The sequence below is a fragment of the Poeciliopsis prolifica genome, unplaced genomic scaffold (genome assembly GCF_027474105.1).
Source record: "Poeciliopsis prolifica strain line A6 unplaced genomic scaffold, Auburn_PproV2 SCAFFOLD097, whole genome shotgun sequence".
Taxonomy (NCBI): Eukaryota; Metazoa; Chordata; class Actinopteri; order Cyprinodontiformes; family Poeciliidae; genus Poeciliopsis; species Poeciliopsis prolifica.
Window position 1 is genome coordinate 437,589 of NW_026562472.1, and position 23,173 is coordinate 460,761.

General features: G+C 35.0%; 1 long non-coding RNA gene across 1 annotated transcript in view; it reads right to left on the reverse strand.

Annotated features, from left to right (window-relative positions):
* LOC129353817 (uncharacterized) overlaps positions 1-23,173 on the reverse strand; it is a 96,929-nt gene that overhangs the window by 32,054 nt on the left and 41,702 nt on the right. Inside the window, exon 3 of the long non-coding RNA XR_008605088.1 lies at positions 13,357-13,474. This is a non-coding gene — a long non-coding RNA (uncharacterized LOC129353817). The remainder of the gene's footprint in view (positions 1-13,356; positions 13,475-23,173) is intronic.

The following is a 23,173-nucleotide window of genomic DNA, read 5'->3' on the forward strand; positions in this document are numbered from 1 at the left end:
GTCGTTGTTTTAGTGAAAAAGTTACCTGCACGTGCCTTAGCAAAATACGGCTTTAATATGGCAAAAATCAGCTGGTTACCTGAGAAAAAATATCAAAAATACCTTAATATTGTTCCTTTTTATTTGTTTTAAATGAAACACCATGGATAACATTGGATTTGCATGAGTTGTAATTGTTTGTTTTTTGTCTTTCAGCTGTCAGGCAGCTGAATATCATCAAACGGCAGATGAATATTCCTCATTTTTCCCACTAACTTATAAATTTTTCAATTTGTCAGAAGCTCATACACTGGACCAGAACCCACAGAATAATTTACTTTCAAAAGGTTTTTAGTGAGCTATTTTTTTCTCTGAAACATATCTTCTACGCTAGTGCTAGAACGGGTTCTAATATGAGTATTAATGAATACTCAGGTATTTTTGTATTGCAACTATTAAAATAGGAAGTTATAAGTTTAGGATTGTGAACACCCATTAATAAAGCGAACTTAATTTTATTTACATGCTTATATTTACTTTCCGTTTGTTCACTTTTTTCGGTCCCTTCATAGATTGAGCTATAGTTAAAATTAAAGCCAAAATGCAATCACTAATGTTTTACTGCTATGTTAAAGTGAACAGTCAGGTTTGTGAGTTATTTTTAATTCCTTACATTTACCTAAAAGCCCATCAGTTGGTCATATTATGGTTGGAAGAAGATGAAGCAAACTTCAACTGGCATATTTTAGAAAGACGTTTTGGTTTTGATGCAATTCATCTTCAAAGATCTGATTTGTGAGGGCTAAAAAGTGCATTTTGAGATTTCTAAGTGGACTCAGATAGTCACAGTATGTTTGTTTCTTCTGAACATCCTGCAGTGGACGCTCAGCCTTTAGGTCTATTAAGTTTTAGTTTGGCTTGAAGTTATTTCCTCATTACTCTTGTGGGTTCTGGATCCGTTTTAGAGGAAATGGGAATCAATCTTAGTAAAAATGTTCCTTTTTTGCCAACACTGTGATGAAGAGAAACAAGATAAAACTTTTTTTGCTATTGCAGACAGACAGACAATTTCTGAACCTTTTAATTTTTTACCTTTTGTTTTAACTTTTTTAAAAAGTGTATTTTAGATTGGATGACTGAACAAATTAAAGTTGTTTCTACATGTTGGACCAAACTTGTGAAGCTACTGGTGTATTGAACTGTGCTGTACTGGTGCAGAAATTGTAATTCACTATATTTATGTATAAATCCAGAGCTGGATTTCTGTGTTGGATCGATATCAAGAGTTGTGGTTCCTCCTTTTATTTTAGTTAGCTTTTTCAACTGGTACTTTTACATAAAACCACATTTAACATCTGGTTTGTGTCTCCTCTCTTCAAGCTGGATTTGCACTCCGAGGTTTCTCTTCCTAAGACGGCGCTCTGCTACAACACATCTGTCCATCTGTCAAATCCACAGGCCCATCAATCACGCAGGTGAAAGGATGAGTGTGCACTACCACGAACACCCATTAATCACTCGGAGACGTGGACACTGGTGGGTTGGATCGGGTGTTTAAACGCTGTCAATCCACCATGTTTGAGAGAGATGGAAAGTTTTGGACATGATGGGCGATTGGATGCGAGCTTGGAGCATTCGCACTGGTGTACAAACTCAGATTTAATCAAGATTGTTGATCCTGAAATAAAATAATCTACTAAAATTGAGGAAAAGGAGCATGAAATATTTTAAATGAGATTTTTCAACTGTAAGAAGTAATAAGCAACCCATTTTGTCTAAAGGAGTGATTTAAGAGTAATTAAGAAGATGAAGGGAAGATGAGAAACAAAAATGCAATAATTGAATAATTATTTGTATATATTGTGTAGAAATTTTCTACTTCCACTTATGAAATAAAAATTTTTCCATGACATAAGTGGAAAAATCTGTCAGTGGAAAAGATTGCAGAATTGTAAAAATTATTTTATTGTTATTTTATTATTTATTTATTTATTTATTTATTTATTATTCTATACTTTCTACTATTATTTGAGTAATTTTATTATAAAGTATTTCTACCCTGACTTAAGTAAAATTTCTGAATTTTCTATCCACTGAATGAAAAACAAACATGTTTTAACCAAAAACTCACCAGACAGAGAAACTCCTGCAGTTTTTGTTAAAGTTGCAAAAGGTTTTTGTTATTGATTTGTATGAATTATTGTCATTTTTTGTTCTTAAAATGCCAAATTTTCCATCCAACTTTATACTTTGTTCCGTCAGATGATGTAATTTTTAAAAATTAAATGATTCAGAACTTGAGTAAATTGGGTAACTTCTTGGATGGCTCTTCTTTGGATTGAGTTTATCTTGTCAAACTGTTTAGTCATCATTACCTCATTTAAGGCAGCTATTATTTAAACCTGATTGCTGGTTGTTTAAAAACAGAAACTACTGAAGCGAATACATTGCCAGCACTGTTGTTGTAGTTGCAGTCAGCTCCAGGGGTTGCTCAGTGAACCAGCAGGAAATCCACAGGAACACGCTAACTGACACTCAGGGAGCATTACTATAATGCACCAGTGGGAATTAATGTAGATATTACCGCCCTCTGGGGTGCTTTTCAGCTGAGCATAGCAGCTGCAGAGAGAAAGAGCAAGGTTTCTGTCAGCGGCTGCAGCTGCACTCAGACTTCAGGGGGAATATGAAGTGTGTATGGAGGTATGATTAGTGAGAGCGGGTCCAACTGGTCCCTTGTTCTGCAGCAATGCTGGTTGGCTTTTTGTTTTCGTCTTGCAGAGTCGCACTGCTTGTTTTGCTTATTTGTGTTTGGAAAATAAATCTCCTATTCTTAGTTTTTGAGAAAGCAAGGGAAGAGCAGAAGATTGAAAAATACAGTTATTTTGTTTTTGGAGGATAGAAATGGCAAAAAGGACGATTTTGAAAATTCCACTGGAACTACTGGGCTTTACTTGATGATGCGTTTCAATCTAGTACTATTGGTACATTCAGAGTTGTTTATTGAGACGCAATCATAAAATAAATGATCCCATTTGTTCACAATAAGTAAATATAGAGCAGTTTTCAAATGAGGGTTTCATTTATCAGGGGGAAAAGTTATTCCTAATCAATCTGGATCAATACAAAAATACTCTGAATTCTGACTTTTTTTACCTTATTTACTTTTTTATTAGAATTGAGCAAATCTGTATTTTAAATTTAATCTTAAAATTCTGACTTATTTTTTATTAAAATGCTAACTTTTTTATCAGATTTAACTTTTTGCACTCCAACGACGTATTTATATATTAATAGGAAAATGTTTGAAATCACAAAATGAAAGGACAGCTGATTTTTATCAATAGAGCAACGGGGAGGAAATAGAAAGTACGACTAAATCAAACTAAAAAGCACAAATTCAGCACTTGGCATGCATGTGATTTGAGGGTTCTGCAACCAGAAATGTAACATTATTTCTTTACTGATGCAAGAAGTTTTTAAATAATGAGAGAAAGAATAATTAACATAAAAAATGGTGCATCAGTCTTAATCTCATGTATGAGAAAAGAAAAAACACAAATTTTTTCTGCAAGATTTCTATCAACAGATCATTTCTAATATCACACATTCATAACTTAAACACACATTTATAAGAGGTAATAATAAACTAAAAAGTAATGCACTCAATAATCCCAGAGTATTGCATCTCCGTTAAAACAAACATTGAAGATATTGCCACTTTATGAGTCCACATTTATATCTATTCATTCTCGGTTTATTCTTTTCATTACATTTTTCCAGTATTTGCTAATAGTGAGCATTGAAATGTGCAGGAATGTTTTAAAGTTAAAACTTTATGCTGCATATATGCATTTCTTAGGACTCAATATAAACAAACAAAGTCGATGTTTTGTTGTTTTTTGAGAGAAATCCAAAATTAGAAAGCATGTCAATGAATAAAAATAAAAGTGAACTAATAGATTCAGGCCAAACTCATTACATGCTGACACTTTATCAGCACTTTAAAAGTCTGCATGAATTCGGTTTTTATTTAGTTTCAACAAACGTTAAGCCTTAGGGCTTTTTTCACCAATTACTTATAGAGGCAGAACATTCAATCATTATTAGATAAAAGTTTATTCAGCTGTGCTTTGTCTAAAAAATACCAAACTGCACTGCTTCACATTTTGTCACCATATCACCACAACCTCCAAGTTAATAGGATTTTATCTAACAATAGTCCAACACTGGTTCAGGTGTAATTATGAAGTAGAGGAATGATACTTCTTGATCATAAAAATCTGCAATTCTAATTTACCGCTAAATAAAACTCAAGTAGTGATTCAGCATTTTTATTACGACTGAAGTTAACATAACATAAATGGGGTGTTTTCATTCCTGAGTCTGGTAGACGTTTAAATTAGACCACAAAACAACTAAAACATGCTGTTATTTTACACTGTCTTTATATTTTTAGCTCAGCCACTTGATCTCTCTGCAGAATGCAACAAGTAGCATTTATTTTTAGCACTCAGCTGAAAAGGACAGAAAGACTTGTCTTGAATATAAGTGCTGGAAGGCATTTTGCAAGTCTCTTCACTGCTAACCTAGCCACCTTCATTGATGCAGCAATTTCACACAAAAATACAATAATAACCAATGACCTGGGCCATCCACTCCACTGTCACTTCACAAAACTCCCCTCGGGCTGCAGATGTGTAAAGGTTCAGACACCTATTTCTGCTGAAGCATTGCTCTGTAAAAGCCACGAAAAATACTTAAGAGTCTTTACAAAGGAAGACTGAATGTTCATTTTTTACATTCTATTAGGACTGGAGATGAACTCTTAAAGCAGTGGAGACTGGTGGAGCAAATTCTTAGTGGACTTGAAATGTGAATAGATTTGTCTGCTTAGTCTTCACTTGCAAAATATCCACTATTTAATCACTAAATCATTGCCACAGCTAATGCTGAATCAGATTAAAACCTGTGAAAATATCAAGCTAATGTGTGACTGTTAAAGTTTAACATTCCATCAAAAAACAAACTAAAAAACTAGAACACATTGGTGTCAAATGTAAAAATCATAGCTACCAAAAGCCACGTTCACAACAAACATGTCCAAGGCTTTAAGATGGACCCGTTTGCAATGTGAAGTCAGACATTTGACATTTTGACGCAAAACGTGTGTCAAAATCGCTCTCGACAAGCGTTGGGACAAGCCATTGTTTTTTGTTGTCGGTCTCCTTGTACAATTGTGGATGAAATTGTGAGATCTGAACCAAAATATTATGTAGTGAAAGCTTTTGCAATCATAATAGAGGTTCAGATGTCTTTGCTGAACATTTTGTGTTCAGTTTTTATTGAACAAACAATGGCGACAGCCGATGACTCCACATCCAGCAAGAAAAGGTTCAGACTTTCCGACTCCAGCATCGAACACATTAGACATCCACCGAACATTCAAAATGCCCGAAAACCTTCAACCATGAAGCGCCAGACATATAAAAGGGACCAGATGCTCCTGGTGCTCAAACAGAACTTCAGCTACTCCTGCAATACCACATCAGAACTACAGATATCATGATATCAACCAAACATTAACATTATAAAAGCGACAGAGACTCAACAAATGCAAAGAGCATCATCATTATAAGCATCTATTTAAAAAAAAAAAGAAACATTTAGCAACATTTATCCAGAGCAGCGTTAGCATTGTGCTAACCAGAGTAATATAAGCATCAAATAAACCGCAGCATCGTTCATAACTGGAGTTTTGATGAACACAAAAAGTAAAAAACAAAAATATGGTTTGCTAACACTAATCAATCAGAAGCTGTAGCTTACAGTAGATTTGTAAAATCGTCTGCATTTGTATTGATCTATGGTGAAAAAGCTTAATCAATTTTATCACCATAGCAACTCCAAACTCTCCTGTATCTTTTATGACGGGCGAAATTTCAAACAAATTAAATTTAGCCATGCGGATCATTTATTATCTTTTTGTAGCAACCACACATGATTTTTAACTTCTTCAGTTAAAAATCAGTTAAAAAATGCAGATTACAACTTGAAAATACACATTTTTAAACGTGCTTTTTTATTATAATCTTGCAGATGTTATTTAGTTTGGTCATTTTTAATGTGTCTCCAATGGTTTTTAGTGATTTAATGTCTCTTCTATTTTTAATCTAGGTGTATGAAAAGGGTTGCATAATTAAAAATTGACTGGTTGATTTAAAATGTAAAGGATATCGGCCTGTAAGGACTGCTAAACAGTGTGAAATTAAGTATTTTCCATGTTTGAATAAGTACAGAAAAAGAAAATACAGTACTGGGAATCCTTTAAAAGTATTTTCTTAAAGTGAATGATCAGATTAAAAGCACTAATCCATTAAACACAGTGTGACATTTAGGGGGGGAAAAATAATCTTTTTTTGGTCTTCTGTCATTAAATGAAAGGGATCCGTGTATAAATCTGGAGCTTGAAGCTCAGAATAAACCTGAAAAGAGGGGTGAGTGTTTGCATGAAGAGAAATGAGCTTTTTTTATGTTTCTAACGACCTTCTTACTCTGATATCTAAATGAGTTGTAGGTGAAATCCTTCTGCGCTCCCAGGGGCCACAGTCTTATCTCTGCCCAACCACAGCAGAGCTTTCCCACATCCACACAGTATTTTATTTTATTTTTTTATGCAGCCAATCTCAGCTGCACATTCATGGTTTCAGTAAGATTTCAGTGAGATGTAGAAGCCTGTTTTAATTCAATAATTTTGAAATACTGATGAATAAGTAGTAGTTCCATCGGCAGAATATTTCATTTTTAACTAAACCTGTCACAAAAAGCAATAAATCAATTAATCACTTGATACATTTAAAGAAACTCAATCGTTTTTCTTTTGAATGATTTAACTTTTTTTCTCTTTTCACTAAAAACTAATGATTAAAGTCTATAGTCTGATGCTTTGACCTTAACTTACCCTTTTTGTGAAGTTTTGTTTAAAGAGACTTTATCATTCATTTTATTTATTTCTGTTGTTTATTTATTTTATATATTTAAGATGTTTTCCAATTGAAGTTTTAAATGTTGAATTGAATTTAAAGTTTTCTTGCTTTACTATAATGCCATTACCATTATATTTTTTTGAAAATTTTCTCAATAACTTCTGGGAGAATTTATTGTTCAGCAAAATTTGTTTTTGTATTTTTCTGATAGTGTAAGTGAAACAATCTACCATTTGAACTAATACTTTTACATCACAATTAAGTAATTATTTACTTAAAATAAGCTCCTACAACCTGCTGAAAAGTTACTTTTAATTTAGTTTTCTTATCTCAAATACAGGAAGATATTTTAACTAGATACTAGACCATAAATACTTGGTAAAAGTTCATGTTTTTGCAGTGCTTCGGAGTGACATACTAATATTTTCATTTAAATCCAGCATTAAATTTTCAACTTACTGTTTAAAGCTCAAAATTGAAATGAGAGAGATACCGTCTCGTTTTTATTTTCTGTTTAGCGTAAAAAGAACATTTAGTTTTACTTGTATAACTAATGTCTGTTTTGGAATGTTAAAAAAATGTTTAATATTTTTTGTTTTATTGCTTTTTTATCTCAACGTTTTAATTGGAAACATTTGCTTCAGGGAATATATTCACAGATAATATGTGTTTTTATGAGACAATATTTTTCAACAAAACTACAAATGAATAATAACTGTGATGTTTTTACACTACACTTGCAACAAACACTACAGGGAAGCTATTACCTTGTAAAGCGTGGAGGGAAACATACACTTCAAGTGACATTCGGACAAACAAGTGCATTATAGCCTTTTTTGTTTTGAAACACTGTTCATTTAAATGTTGCTGCAGTATGGCTGTCATAGTTTGAATTATTTCTATTTTCTATCAGTAATGACTCACAAGCATCTGAAATTGCTTGCTTGATATTTGAGCACAACTATTTTCTGACTTAAAAATAAGCTACTACTTCTCTCTAAAGGCTATTTTTTCTGACTAATAATTCATCTATTTACAGTAAAATAAAGCTGCAAGAAAAAATACATCAAACTTTTAAAATCAGCAACAAATTCAACACCACATGCTCTTCGGTTTGAATATAAATTTGAAAACCCAATTAATTGGTTTCTATTCAGTGAAAAGGTGTCATTATGTTGATCAGATCAAATTACCACAGTTTAATAGAATAATTAAATCAAAATCCAGTGAATCTGTGAATTATTAATGTCTTACCAGAGATATAGATGTGTGTTCTGAATAAAAAATAAGTTTAAGTGTTAATTCAAAATTCTTATTTCTAAATGTTCATTGCCAAATTATTTTCAGGGTTTTGTGGACAGTGAAAGACATTTCAGCCAAGTCCAGTAAAACATAACCAACATTTACAAAGAATCTGAACAATTAAGTTCAATGTCACAAGTAAAACTCAGAAACACGAGTTTCAAACTTTTACAAGGTTGCTTTGAACTTCCTACGTAAATTTAATATTTTTTGAATAGAACATAAAGTTATGAAATAAGCAGCTTTCATATCTGAAACCACATAACTTACTTTTAAATGTGATGCATAATAAAATGTGCTTGACTAAAGTCTTAATATATAGAACAAAATTAATCCTGCAGTTCCCCAAAGGCACATTTCTGCAGCACTTAAAGTTGTGTAATTAATATTTTGACTGTTTTTTGAGAATCTCAAGAGATGGCTAATGGCTTGTTGTTCCACACTTGACATGCCTGGAGAGATTTACAAATTAATGTAAGTAATTTATTTTTGTTCAACAGCAAGGATATCCAGGTGAATGTCAAGTTTGAAGAAGAGTAAGGAGCTTTAAAAGCAAACTACTTCGACAAACAGTTTCAGAAACAATTTTAAAAAGTCCTGAGATTGAACTCTCAGCGTCTGTTTATGAATCGGTTTGCGATAATTTCACACCGTCATTTCAAGTTGGAAGACGGAGTCATCAAACACGGCAAGGCTAATATGTTGTTCCCTCTCAAATGGCTGACTGCTCGGCTCAGATCTGAGCGTCTTTTGAAGTCGCGCTTCCCTCAAATTGATGGCTGTGACTAACAACCATCAGCGGGCCGCCACTGGGGAACGCCAGTATTGTTAAAAGTAATAGAGGCGTTATCTTACTAATGCACTTCATGCTTTACAGCTGGTGGTGGGACTGGTAGGTGCAGAAGACAACAACTGATTGCTTCTAGTTTACCCCATGAAGCTCTTTCTGTTGAGGAGAAATAGATTGTACCAGTTGAGTTGTGTGGCTGATGAAAAGAAATTATAAATGATAACCCTCGGAGAAGTGGAATCACGCTTTCTGCATCAGCACTGAGCTTTTGTAAGGTCGCAGGTCTTCCAACCAAATACTCCCCAGATCTAAAGAAGCTAATAACTTTCTGGCTTCAATTCTGCCAGGAAATATGATGGAAATCAAAAATGGATCCAGAAGAAATGTGCTTTGTGGTGCATCAGAGAAAATACGTAACGTTATTATACTTGGATGATGGAATATTTTAGATGACGATCTGTAAATTTCCAATTGGAGCACTTGCAGAAGAAGAGGAAGATAAAACTTTTTGAGTGCAACAAATGTTGGGAAGTTTTCAAAGTCCTGCCTCTTATAAGACTCCAGCAGACTCCCACATATTCACAAATGTTTCTGTGGAACGTGACTTTAAATTCAGTGTGGATTATTTTTTGTAGCATACCTGAAATATTCAAAATATGAAAAAACAAATGCAGCCAAGTTGAAATATCAAGGCGTAATGTTATTACTGTGCACATTGAGATAACTAAATATTCTGCATGTTTCTTTGGCCCACTAAACCTTCATCCCAAGATGGTCAATTGATCATTAAATTTAAAGAAAAATGAGATCTGAAGGTTATATCACTGAAATAGCAAAACTGTGCTTGACCAGCCTTCATCTAACCCAATGTGACGCAGCACAATACTGTGAATTTCACACTTTCCATCCAAATGCACAAGCACTAAAAATGATCAAATAGACCTGAAAGAAGACTGGACATTATCCATGTAGTTTAGGGGGAGTAAAGGGACACATTTCTGCCAATACTGCATTTATGGATTGGACTGTACAGCAGTTCAGTCACTTAAACTGAGGTGGTTGAAACTTGTGTGGATATCTTGTGTGTTTTCACTCAGTAGCAAGACTTCCTTCAACAGAAACAAAAGGCTTACTGACAAATTTGGATGATTCTGTGCTGAACTTCTCATGTTATTCTGCACAAATGTGTGCAAGATAAAAAAGTAAGGTTCATTTCCAAAGAACAGCAACTCTACTTCCTGAAAATCAAATAAAGCATGGGTTTAACAGCAGGCCTTGTTACCACATTTATCCCCCCAAAAGTAAAATACCTTTATTCTCATTTTTCCTTTTAAATAAATACTGTTTACAAAATTTAATTAAAGATATACAGTATTTATTCTCCCATTTTGCTTCTAAGCTTAAACTCCCAGAGCAGAGATTTGTAGGTTTGGAGAAATAAAGCAAAGAGAGGTCTTCTTGTACATTATTCAGTGCCAATTTTAAATGGTATCTGTAAGTTCAGCCCCTGGCAAGGTTTGGCCCTTCAAACACATTTAAATTAATACTAACCGACTTTTTAAATTACCATTCATTTAAATAAATGCTCTTTATCCAGGTCCTCAGCTTTTGTCACGGTAGGCTCCCTGATTAGCTGCCTTGTATCAAGCCTCCTGCTCGTCAGCTCACATGAATACATAAGACTGGGCGCAGTTAAAGAGGCTGGAGAATCGTATACCCCGCTGAAATGTGTTGACTATGATTAATGACCGAGAGGAAGGTTAAAACAGTGATTACACACCAGCTGGCAAGCCTCCACTTTTAACATCAGCCCTTCTTTACGTGTGTCTGGGGAAAAGACTGTGCTACAGTGTGGTAATCTGTGCAGGAAGCAAAGAAGAGAGGGAAGAGACGGCCTGCATTCAACAACTGGTGGAAGAGTCTAAAGAGGAAGTGCAAAGATTGGACTTTTTACGAATCTATCAAACATGTAGCAACAATAATTCCCTCTTTTTTTATTAATGTTGTGGATCCGCTTTAAATTGATCAGTTTCTTACCCCTGTTGGTCCAGATTTTTTGTGCAGATGTGAACAGACTCAAGCGAACCCTGGTGAACCACTGAGATCCACTTTTTGAGGTGGTATCGATCCGCTTCCAGGTGAAATTCTAATATGAAAACAGACCAGCCTTCATCTAAACCAACTACAAGAAATCTATGTCTTTTTTGGACTTTATGAGCCACAGTTGCTTGGTATTATGGTCCCATTGGGCCGTTCAGGGTTGCTAATCCTACTACAGCAGGTAGTCGATCCGCCATCTCAAATTTAAGACATTTTAAGACCATCATCAATGGAATTTAAGACCTATGTCACAACGGAGAATTGCATGTGTTGGCAACGATGGTAAGCCTAGGGCTGAACAATTTGCATGAATTTACACGTGAAAAACAAGCAACGCTATATTAGCAGCTCGTCTCCGGTAGCCGCAACCGACTCAAGTCACACAAGGCAATAAAGATAATTGTGCTCGACTCTAAAGGAAAACTACACAGAATATATGAGATTAAATAATCTTGTCACAACTAAACTAAGACCTGTGAGTAATGCATTTAAGGGAAACTTATTTTTAAATCAATTTAAGCCTTTTTAAGGATGTGCGGACATGCTAATCTATGTAGCAATGCTGATGGCAGCGTCCATTTGCTGACACTGTTCTAAAATTAGATAAACCCTGTTGCTTTATCCAAGATTATGCAAAACACTATGAATGAGTAGATTAATTTAACTGAAAATATAATGTTCAGTTGATCAGTTTGATTATTTTAGTCTTCTAATCCATATCCATAACCGATAGAAATTTGCATAAAACTTTATTTTGCTGTATTTTTGTTTGGGTTTTGTGATCACACATGCTCTGAAAGTCCTTCATTCCCTCAGACCTTTACAGCAGCAGAGGCCAAATATGCAAGCACTTTCTGGAATTATTTTGTCCTCTCAAATAACCCATGTTTCAACATTTTTATCATTATAATTGTACATTCTTATTAAATCAACATCTAGCATTGGTTTTGCAAAATAACCTCAATCTTTCAGATGAAAATATTAGGCTTTTTTTATGCAAATGTCTCGTAGCAGTTCTGCCCTCGACTATATGTCAGAAAACTTGACATTTCTCCTCTGAAACCGGGTTTTCACTTCCCTTTAATCCAAGTTCAAAAGTTTGTTTTTCTCATGTTAATGTCTCCATGCAGAGGAGTTTGGACATTCCTCTGGGGAAAGCAAAGAAGTTTTGAATTTTTATTTAAATGTAACCCTTGGCTGCAGAGGTGGTACATCATAAGTTCAAACAGCAACTCTTGTGATCCACGCAACCTCTGAAGTAGCACAAAATTCCAAGTAAAAGGGGAAGCAAGAGCTATTTTAATACAATTATGGTTAAAAAAAACAAGTTACCATGTCAGGTAACTAATGTTTCATCAATTCAATATGCTTGTAGTTAAAAACGTTATCAATGTAACACTCTGCAAATAAAGTCACTAATTTTAACTGAATTTCATCAGTTCATTGGTGATTAAATGAAAACATACTAAAATATCTGGTGATGCTGATTGACTAGGGAGAATTTTTTATCAAGATATGAAGCAGTTCTATTATTAGCGCTGGGGAGTCCAAAGTGTGGTTCAGGGGCCATTTGTGGCTCTTGGAATAGGTTTATGTGGCCAAGAGTGGTAGAAATATAGCGCAAAGGTATATGGAGTCGATCCAGATCTTAAATGAAAAATGTTCACAACCTTTTCTTTTAGCTTTTATTTTGATTTAATATAAAGTCTTTCTCAGAAATGTACTTTGGCTAAACGCAGCAAATGGTTTCAGAATGATTGAATGTTTGAAAATGAGCTAAAAACACAATTGGCCGAAAATATTAAATAACTTTAAATATGATGGCAAATGTTACAGTAATGTTTGTTTCATTAAAATATTACTTGTATAATTTATTGTTGTGCATGTAAAGGAGAAGAAAATTAGCAGTAATTTAATGTTTGTGTTTGTATCCAATTTGGGGATATTGGTGCAAAAAGTTGTTTCTAATTTTCAGAGTTTTGTGTTTTTGCAGAACCTCTGCACCCCTAAACCCAATCTAAAGAAAGTTTCTAAGGAGCATTATATTCACATCCGTCTGTAGCACAAAGTCACGACTCCAGGGTGTCCCAGTCCTCTTAATGAAACTTATAAAAGCCCCACGAAGTCAAGCTCAGCATTTTACGCTCCACTTTAAAAGAACACAAACATTGCCCTGTTTTTAGAAAGCAACACTTAATGTACCTCAGGTGTGTGTAATGTTATTTCACTCCTTCTCCAGATGGCTGCCTCCGCTCACTTCCACGCCGTTATCTTCCTCCAATGACTCGCCTCCTACCAGATCTCAGAGCCACACTCTCCCCTTCGGCGAGACAGAAATGATGTTAGACACGACGCTAATAATAAAAACCTGAGCCTGTTAGCAGGGGATAAAAGCACTTTTACTTTTATGAATGTGATTGGTCTGTATTCCTGGATTATAGCTGTTCAGATGTTGCTCGTTACGGCTCTAAATGTTTTTTATGCACGTTTTAAGAAAGTAATGCAAACATATCAAGATGAAGTGACAGCGTCTAGATCTGTTCAAATAGATTTGAGTTTTATTTCTCAAAGAAAAATGCTGTAACAACTATTTTTTGTTTAATTAAAACACTTTTCTCTGCTTTTATTACTATTCTAAGAGTCTGATTTTGGTTTGTTGTGGGTAAATTACGAGATTTTTATGTTGAATTTATTTATTCATAATGTGTAATTAAGTAAACTGGATATATAATTATCACGAGCATTTAAATTACTTAAACTATATTTTTGATCAACAAAGGAAACAGAAAGAGAAAAGTGAGAAAGAGAAAGACAGAAAAAAGAGAAAGAAACAACGACAGGAAGAGAGAAACAGGCAGGCAAAAAGAGAGAAAGAGAGAGACAAAAAAGAAAGAAAGAGAAACAGAGATAAAGAGAGAGACATGAACAGAGAAAAAAGAGAAGAAATGAAAGACAGAAAAAGAGAGTGAGAAACTGACAGAGAAACGGAGAAATACCAAAGGAAACAGAGAAAGAGAGAAAATCATAGCAAAATAAAAAGAGAGATGAGAAGACAGAAAACATCTGGGAAGAGGAGAGAGCTGGAAGATGGAGGGAAGGTGAAAGATAAACAGAACAAAACCTGGATCTGAAGAAACACTAATGTAAGGAAACGAGTCCAAAGCACAAACAATGCAATAAAAAACTAACTCACAGAATCAACTACAATGGCAAGAACTGACTAAATAAATAATCAAAACAGAAACTAATAAAGTGAAAACACCTACAGATCATAGCTAATTAAACCTGACTGAGATGAACTGATAACCCATCAATAACAATGTGATTTTTAATATTCTGAATCATAAGATATATTTTACACATTTACTGTTATATTGCTTTGTTTTCATCAACTCAACCCTCGTGGACCCAATGGAAAAAGACAAGTCAACAATAAATAAAAGACGTCGTCCACGGACTTGATGAAAACCCAAAAACTCAACAGTGATATAGAGGAGTGACAGCGAGCTGAGCTGCCATGACGCATGCATTCAAATCATGTCTGCTCCTCTTCCTCTGTCAGTGATTTACAGCAGCGTGACATGCATAAACTGCGGAGGAGCACCAGCAGGGAACAACAGTATAACAGGACTCTGACAGTCACTCGCTCCCGCCCGCCTCCTCCCCTCCTTCGGTCACTCTCAGAGGAGTTGTCCCCTGCCCAGTGGCATGTGGATGTGTGTAATGGAGATGGATGGCGGCTGGCTCAGCCTCATCGTGGAACAGACGGGCTCCTCCCTAAATGCCTGCCTGCCAGGCCTCATCAGTCTCTGTGCGACAGCCTGCCGGAGTCCGGTCCAGGTCCCAAACTTTAACAGTCAAATCCAAGCACTTTTCAAGGTAAGTTGTCAAACTTTTCCAGCACCAGAACTTAAAGGAGATTAAAACAATACAAATGAGATAATGATCAGATCCAGGACTGCAAAGCATTCTGGGAGATGTAGGCAGAAGAAAGACTTTAGCTGCTCAACCTCTCAAATTGGTGGAATCAAATGACTCACACGTTCTTTGGTTACCTAGCAACAGCCTCCTGAGTAACTAGTGGTTACCTAGCAACAACCTGCCGGGTGACTTGCGCAGCAGCAGTTTCAGGTTTCACCACCGAGCCTCAGATATTTAAAACTAAACACTAATCAATCGATAGACTCATATGAAACGCTTATATCGTGATAAGTTTCAGGACTGAAACAATTAATTAATCGACTATTGAAATAATTGTAAAATTAAATTGCATTTAACTTAAGCATCTCCTATCCATCACTCCTCAAGAGGAATAGTTTTAGATTCACCTGGTTAAAATTTTGGAAGAAAAAAGAGGATTTAAATACTTTAAAAAGAAAGGCTTACTTGATTAAATAAATAAAAAATCCCCCAATTTCAATAATATTGTTTAACATACACAATATAAGATGATCGTTGAGCCATTAGGAATAATAAATGTCTTGTTGAAACAATCTAAACAATTTCAGAGGAAGGTAAATGATCTTCTTAAATGCTTAAATAGCTACAACTAATTGTAATTCAAATATTTGTAAGGATTTCAATCACATGTACAAACCTTGGAACTAAAACCTGTTATTTCAATACCTATTAATAAAATCTGATTGTTTACTTAATCGAAAACAATAGGTATTGCAGGATATAAGGCAGCCAAGTGAAAAAGGCACAAGCCGGAAAAGCCCAGAGGTGAAAACAAACTGCAGCAGGCTCCTAAAGAGCGAGTTACTGCAGAGGAAAATACAACAATCCTTTGGGATGCTGTAAAGCTATTGTCGTTCTCCGCCTCTACCTCCCTTCTCTCCGTTTAGCTGCCTTCCTGAGCCTGCAGCAAAGGACGTGTTTGAAGTATTTGTGCAGACTTGTATGTATACAAAGATTTGTGATGTGGCTGTCACCAGTCGTCTGGCTGCTGGGCAGAGTTCACACCAGATGCTGGGATGTTCGCTCTCTGTGCAGTCCAAATCCTCTGACTCAGTCCTGTTTAATTAAGCTGCTGGATCAATAAACTCTTTTATTTCACTTTCCTGGATTCCCATCTGTTCGGCGCGAGTCAAGCAAGACCAGTACACCCTTTCTTGGAGTCTCTGGAAGACCCATTAAAAATCCATTAAGACAGCAAAGAGGAAGCATCCAGCCACTGTTCATTCAGACTTTAATGGACATTTTCTATTCTTTTTGAAGGAAAATCAACAATAATATCAAATTTTTCACATCAGAATAAACAGAATTGACTTCCAGGTGAAAATTATTTTTTTTATTGGGAAGGGTTCACAGAAAAAACATTAAACTTTAGAATATATATATATATATATATATATATATATATATATATATATATATATATATATATATATATATATATTGCACAGTTTTAGCTTAATTTCTGCTCTGAATAGTTTATTTTTTTGAGTCTCTATCCAACTTTGAAATGAATTAACAATTATTTTTATAATTGATTAATCACGATTAATACATCTAATCATTTCAGCTCTACTCAAAAGAATATTATCATTAATTGTAATAACTTCTGGGACAAAGTATCATTCTGCAAAATTAATCAATTAATCACAATATAAATGTAAATTAGCTCATGATTTATCATTTTTATCTTTGTACCAAAACCAGGATGACAAATGTTTTCACTCCAGTGTTTTGGTCTCAAGTAAGCATTTTTGTTTATAATTAATTTTATTTATTGTTTTTGTTGTTTTGCTTATTTTGGATATTTAAAATGTCCTCTGGTGTTAAATGTTTGTTTGAATTTAAAGTTTATTGATGTTTGAGAATGTGTTGTTGGATTATCATTATTATTATTACTATTATGATGCCATTTTCATTATATTACTTGAAAATAATCTCAAAACAACAGTATCATTGTTTATTCGCATCATAAACATGGAGGAGAGGAAAGCTCCTAGCTCTTGAACATTTAAATAAATCAGTAGAAGTGAGGCGAACGTGTATTGAAACTTTAAACTTTGCTCTTCAGTCACCAGAATGTATTCATACATATGAAATTACACAACTAAAATAGATTATCTGTATTATTTGAACTAAAAAAGTGAAGTCTGATGAAACATGTTCACACAAGCATCAAATACACCAAACAAAAGAAATACATTTTAAGAAGAAAAGCAAAAGCTATGAGCCTATCAGATATATTTATAACCACCACTGAAACAAACTGGTTTAAAACAGCAGAAATAACTATTGTCCCAAATGGATCAGAACCATTCAATGCATCAGAGCTGTGTGCTCAATATTATATTTAATGGAAATCCATAACTCAAAGTTACAAACCGAATAAAACCAGAAAATGTTCAAGCCACAAACTGTTTCTCTGGATTTATTTTTTAAAGCTGTGCAGCATGAAGTATGAACCAGTCACAACAGAGATTACAGCCTATTACCGCATCCTGCTTCAAAGATTTTCTTGAGCTCCTTTTCTTTTACAATATATATTTATTGCTGTCACGCCGTTTATGAACTGATTGTTTTCATGCAATCAACTGGAGGTGGGTGCTACTCTCCGTCTGTGCTTCAAAGCCGCCAACTTAGCGGCTAATTAGTCGACGCCAACTGAGAATGAAAGCACCAGATGTCTAAAATTTAACAATTTGTGCAGTTCGTCTGAAAATCGAGTCCTTCAGATAAATGTAGAGGCAACAGATGGCAACAAAACGCTGCCACATCACCTGGAAGTTGGAACGGCGTCGAGTTCAAAGGATTTCTGGTGCATAATATGGTTCATATCGACTATTTTTTAAATTAAATTAAAAAACTGGAACCCATTTAGGATGCTTAGAGAACCCTGTAGGAATATATATATTCTCTGTCTGACCTCAAATAACAAGGATCTCTTTTCATTTTCTGCAGCCAAAGAGAGCAAGAAGTGAAAGAAAAGCTCAAAAGGAAAGAAAATGAGTCATCAATCTCAGATTGAGTTGGTGTTGATGGAGTGTCACATGGGGCAATGAAAATCTTGTCTCTTCTTCTGGATGATCTTGAGTTTGACAGATCTGACAGTCAATCTCTCTGTTTCTAATATTTTCAATTTAAATTAGACAGCTGGTTTTCTGGATGTCTGCAACCAAAAAGATCCTGCAGATCAGCTGGAAGATCAGCTGCTTTTCCCTTCAACAGCTCATTACCACCGGACAGAAAAAGCCAACAGTTTCTGCTCTGTTGGAAACCAGATTATTTTTTTACAGTGTGATTTTTCCTCTTTTTCTTTGCATGTCATTAGTAAAAATTAGCCAAGGTATATAATCTCCTATTGACTGGTGATTGAAACATAAAAGCAATACTGTCCTTTCTGAAAATGTTTACCCATTTAGCAACATTTATCGCCATAGTGGAGATTCAAATGGAAATATTTCACAATTCTAACCATTTCTATGTTTAAGTTTGTCAAATTTCAGCTAAAAACTAAGAAAAGAGGAAGAAAACAAATGAAAGAAAAAAAACAAACTTATGTATCCAGTCATTTTTTTGTAAATCTTTGTATTAAGGTGTGACCTCCATCCTTATTCAGGATAATAATACGACCACCGCCGTGCATTTAAAACCATTATACCATTATATACTTGAATATTAAACAATATTATGGTTTATAGAGATAACGTCTGGTACATATCTTGACAGGTCTGATTCGTTCCTCAGTCGCTACATGTGTTTTAACCCTTTGTGGGCCGTTTCGTCTCTCTAGCTCAAGTGGAGCAAGTCGCTGCCAGGGGCCACACTGGCACTTTGCCGTCCGTGGCGTTTAAAGTTGCACCTCTCTGTTTCTAGGTCTCTGGATTGTATCGGAGATCACGCTGGGTTCTCAATGTCAAAGCTCTTGTGGAAAATTGGCTTCACTCAGTAATAGGCCTTAACTGCGATGAGATGGCAGAGTTGGTTTCCTGAAAGCAGCAGCGTCTCTGTGGGGCTCAGCTTTTCATCCAGATACGTAGCTTCACTTACTCCCCATCGAACACATTTACTAAATGACTCTCGTTTCTTTTCCATCTCCTTGCCAGAGACTCCTGACATCCACTCAGTTCATTAGTTTGAGTCTGTGCTGTTATTGTTTAGACTCAGGCATCCATTAACTGGAAAAAGATTAGTTTTATTTGCTCCTCAAATGGAAATTTTAATCATTTCAACTTTTTTTTTTGAGAGATCAGACTGCAGAGGATCTGCTTTCACATTAAAGCAATCATGTTTACTATTATTCACAACAGAGTTGCTTATATTCTTCCCACAGCATATTTACACTATTTTATAGCTGCAGGAAATCAACTTTCATGTCGCTTTGAATTTAAAAAAGATGTTAGCGAACAGAACCGCCTACAGTACTTCAGCAGCTCCACCAATTATGGATATTAAAACTTGAAATTCATTCCCACGCAGCAACTTGACCGCACTTTATTACACTTCCACTGTTTTTTTCTTCTACCGACAAAGTTCCATTCACCAAATTACATTTTTACTATCATTTGCATTTAAGTCCAATGCAAGTATTTATAATATGAATAATATGAAAGTAGCAGAACTCTTCTGTAGCTGACAAAAACTATTCAGAAGAATATTTGGTATTTTTTCTACCATTTAACTGAACAAGCTGAGGTAAAAACAAATTAATAATTTCTCTTCTGGCTGCAAATTATTAGAAATTATTGAAGAAAAGCCCAGATTTTGGCATCTAATCTTGTATTTATGCCTGGTAATGTTTCCAAATTTCATGTCAGCTTTTAACGTTTTTAACTGTAAAGCACAGTGAACTGAATTTCCAGGGGAAACCCTGTTAATCGCTTTGATATATTAATTTCTTAAACTGTGTCAAATGTTTTTAGGGTTTCTTTAGTGGCTAGATGCAACAATTGGCGCTTTTCTCTGTGAAAAACCCAAATAGATGGTGCCATAACACCCTAGTGAAAGATGTGAACTTTAATCCCTTGTTGCTGTTATGATTCCTCAAATGATTGAAGTTACTTTATTATTAAAATTCCTTGGGGCAACTTATCTGCCTTGAAGATTTGTTACGTTTTCTTATTTAGCGCACCGTGTTCCTGCCGGGTGATTATATATGTTGCACAATACTCTCACTTCTGCTTTCACGAATTTAAATAATTCATGTGCAATTAGTAGGGTTTTTCTTTTACAACCATATAGCCAAAGAAGCAGGAATAAGTTATTAAACTGGTTTAATTTGGGAATTAAACAGTTGGGATTTAAGGGTTTTGTTGTTATATTTAGGTTGAAATAGTTTACCACCAAGTTAAAGTTGGATAATCTGATTTTTCCCATCTATGAAACATTATGTTGACATAAACACCAAATACTTTCCAATAAAATCACTGATTTAAAATATTATGCCCAATAATACAAAATTACTTTGCATGCATTTGTAATGGAAGGCACTGAAAGTTTTGCAGATTTTTCTCCATCCCTCCAACATTTATTTCACCTTAACTGAACCCAGGTATGAAAAAACACATTGCAGATTAACTGTGAATCTCCACACACCGAGATTCAAGGCTGAATACTTTGTCAAATACCAAACCCATAAAGCTGCTTACAGAATGGATTCATTACAGGAAAAACTACATAAATACTTGCAGTTTTCTCCTTTGATTCCAGAGAAGTAACCTGATAAATGAGTTAAATTTCACAGAAAGCCCTGTGTCCTTGGTGGGAGCAGCATGTCTTAGGCTTTCAGCGTGCTGATTGATAGTGGCGGACGCTAATTCTTTGGCAAATGATGCTATTATTCAGGGGCTCAAATTGAATTACTTCATCCATTGGATCTGCTTAACATTTTCCCCGTGGAGAGTTTAGCAAACAGTGTAATCTCACCGACTTACTTACAAGTTGTGTTTGTCATGCTCTGTCTCAGTGTCTCTCTGTGGACGTTTTGACAGTTGTCTTCAGTACAGAAAGAGCTTTTTGCATAACTCCCACTGAGTTGGTTGCATACTGTCACATTCATAAAGTTTACCGTGTTGTTGAACTGAAATCCTCGAGTAAAACAACCAGATTTGGAGGTTTTCTTCAAATGATATCAAAATTTGTATGAACCAGATGTGTTTTACTAATGTAGTTTAATATATTCAGCTTTGAGAAAAGACACAGCTATCAGAGATGGAAACAAATATATTGATTCTGGATTTTCTCAGGACTTAAAAATAACTTTTACAGATCTGACCCAGTGCTTTCCAAAACTTTTTCTTAAGGTTTTTACGTACTTCACCCAAGCTTTCTCCAAACTAATCAACCATGTTTGTAATTGTCTTCTTCAACTTGTCTCTTTGTCTTTCTCCCTTTCTGTCTTCATCTCTATCTTTGTCTCTTTCTGCACTTTACTGTTTTTCCATCCTTTTCTCCTTGTCTTTCTGTCCTTGTCTTCTTGTCACCGTGTCTGTCTTTCATCCTTGTCTCATTGTTTTCCTTCCAGGTACTGAGTTTGAATCATATCTACTTTCACAATATCTGTGATTAATTTATAGTGAATATTATATATCCTTAAATTACTGGTAAAAGACCCGGGACTTGTTGAGTCTGGAATCATTTCATTAAACATGAAGAAACCTCAGTTATATCGGGAGGTTGAGCGTTGCGCACCATTTCAAATAGAAATCCCGTGGAAGACATGTAATACACCCAACGTCATCTTTCATCACACTGAGAGGTGAGAGGCTGTCCTCTCACCTGCAAATGTCTTTTTTTTATTATTAAAAAAAACGCTTTTCTCTCTACTTGTCTTCACTTTTAAACCAGTCATCCACTGACGGGTGCAGGAAAGAGCAGACGTACAAGCCATCATCCACAGGGTGGCTTATCGAACTAAATGGCACTGGTCGATCTGCCCAGGGATGTACATTTCCAGAAAAACATCTTATTCAAATTTACTTCCTAGACTCAAAATAAATTCTGAATGTCGAATGTAACATGCATATATATGTACTCCCACATACTGTGCACTCAGAAACGGAGAAAGAGAAAGCCATCAGACCCTTACAAATACATCTTTATATTACCCTTTTCTTATACGACACTAATTGTTTCATCTCAAAACGAGTCAGAGTCAGAACAAACTGTTTCTATGGTTACGAAAAAACCTGCAGACATGAGCCCAGCTGTTGCTGTGAGGATGAACATGTCTGATAGAAAGCAAACAATGACATAAACATTCATTTATCACGAAAGACTGCTACGTCTGAATAGTCTGCATTCAACATCATAAAATATGATTCAGTGCAGCGAAAAACTGTTTGCAGCAACAAGAGACATCAAGTGTTTACAATAACCAGCAAATACTGAGGAACATTGAGGAATTTTAAACTCTTTTGCATAAGTGTTTTGGCTAAAGCAGAGCTTTTGGGTGTCAAGTCAAACTTATTTGTGTTACAGCAACAGTGCATTCATACAGAAGGTGATTCGAGCATCAGGTGTATCTGGTTTGCATTCAAAGTCTAAATTTTAGAAAAGCTTTGAAAAAACTTTCTATGAGCATTTTAATGTGTATTTTGAGACTCTTCCTCGGTTATGGCTTTCTGGATGTTTTTCATTCTCTTTGATCATATAACTGCACAAATTAGAATTACAAAAATACATTTTCTTAATGGAAACAGCAATTTAAAAAAACATTTCTGATAAAGTCTTGTGCTAGGTGGTTGAAGTCTATTTTGCAAAAACTGGAATGGAAACACTTTTGGTCTTGTGATCAACAACAGGATGTTACTACTGGCAGAAACGTCAAAGAAGATGACAGGAAGTGGTAGGAGGATGATGGCGCTGCATGTTAATATCACATGTGAAACTTGTTCACATGTGATTTTAATTGAGTTTCACACTTAATGGAAAAACCAATGTTGCAAAATTAATTTTTTTGACATTGAAATATTACAGTTTTAAAGACATTTGTAACAGAAACGCTTCACTGTGGCATTAATATTGCAGAGCAGTCTGAGAAAAGTTGCTTTAACTTTAGTTATTT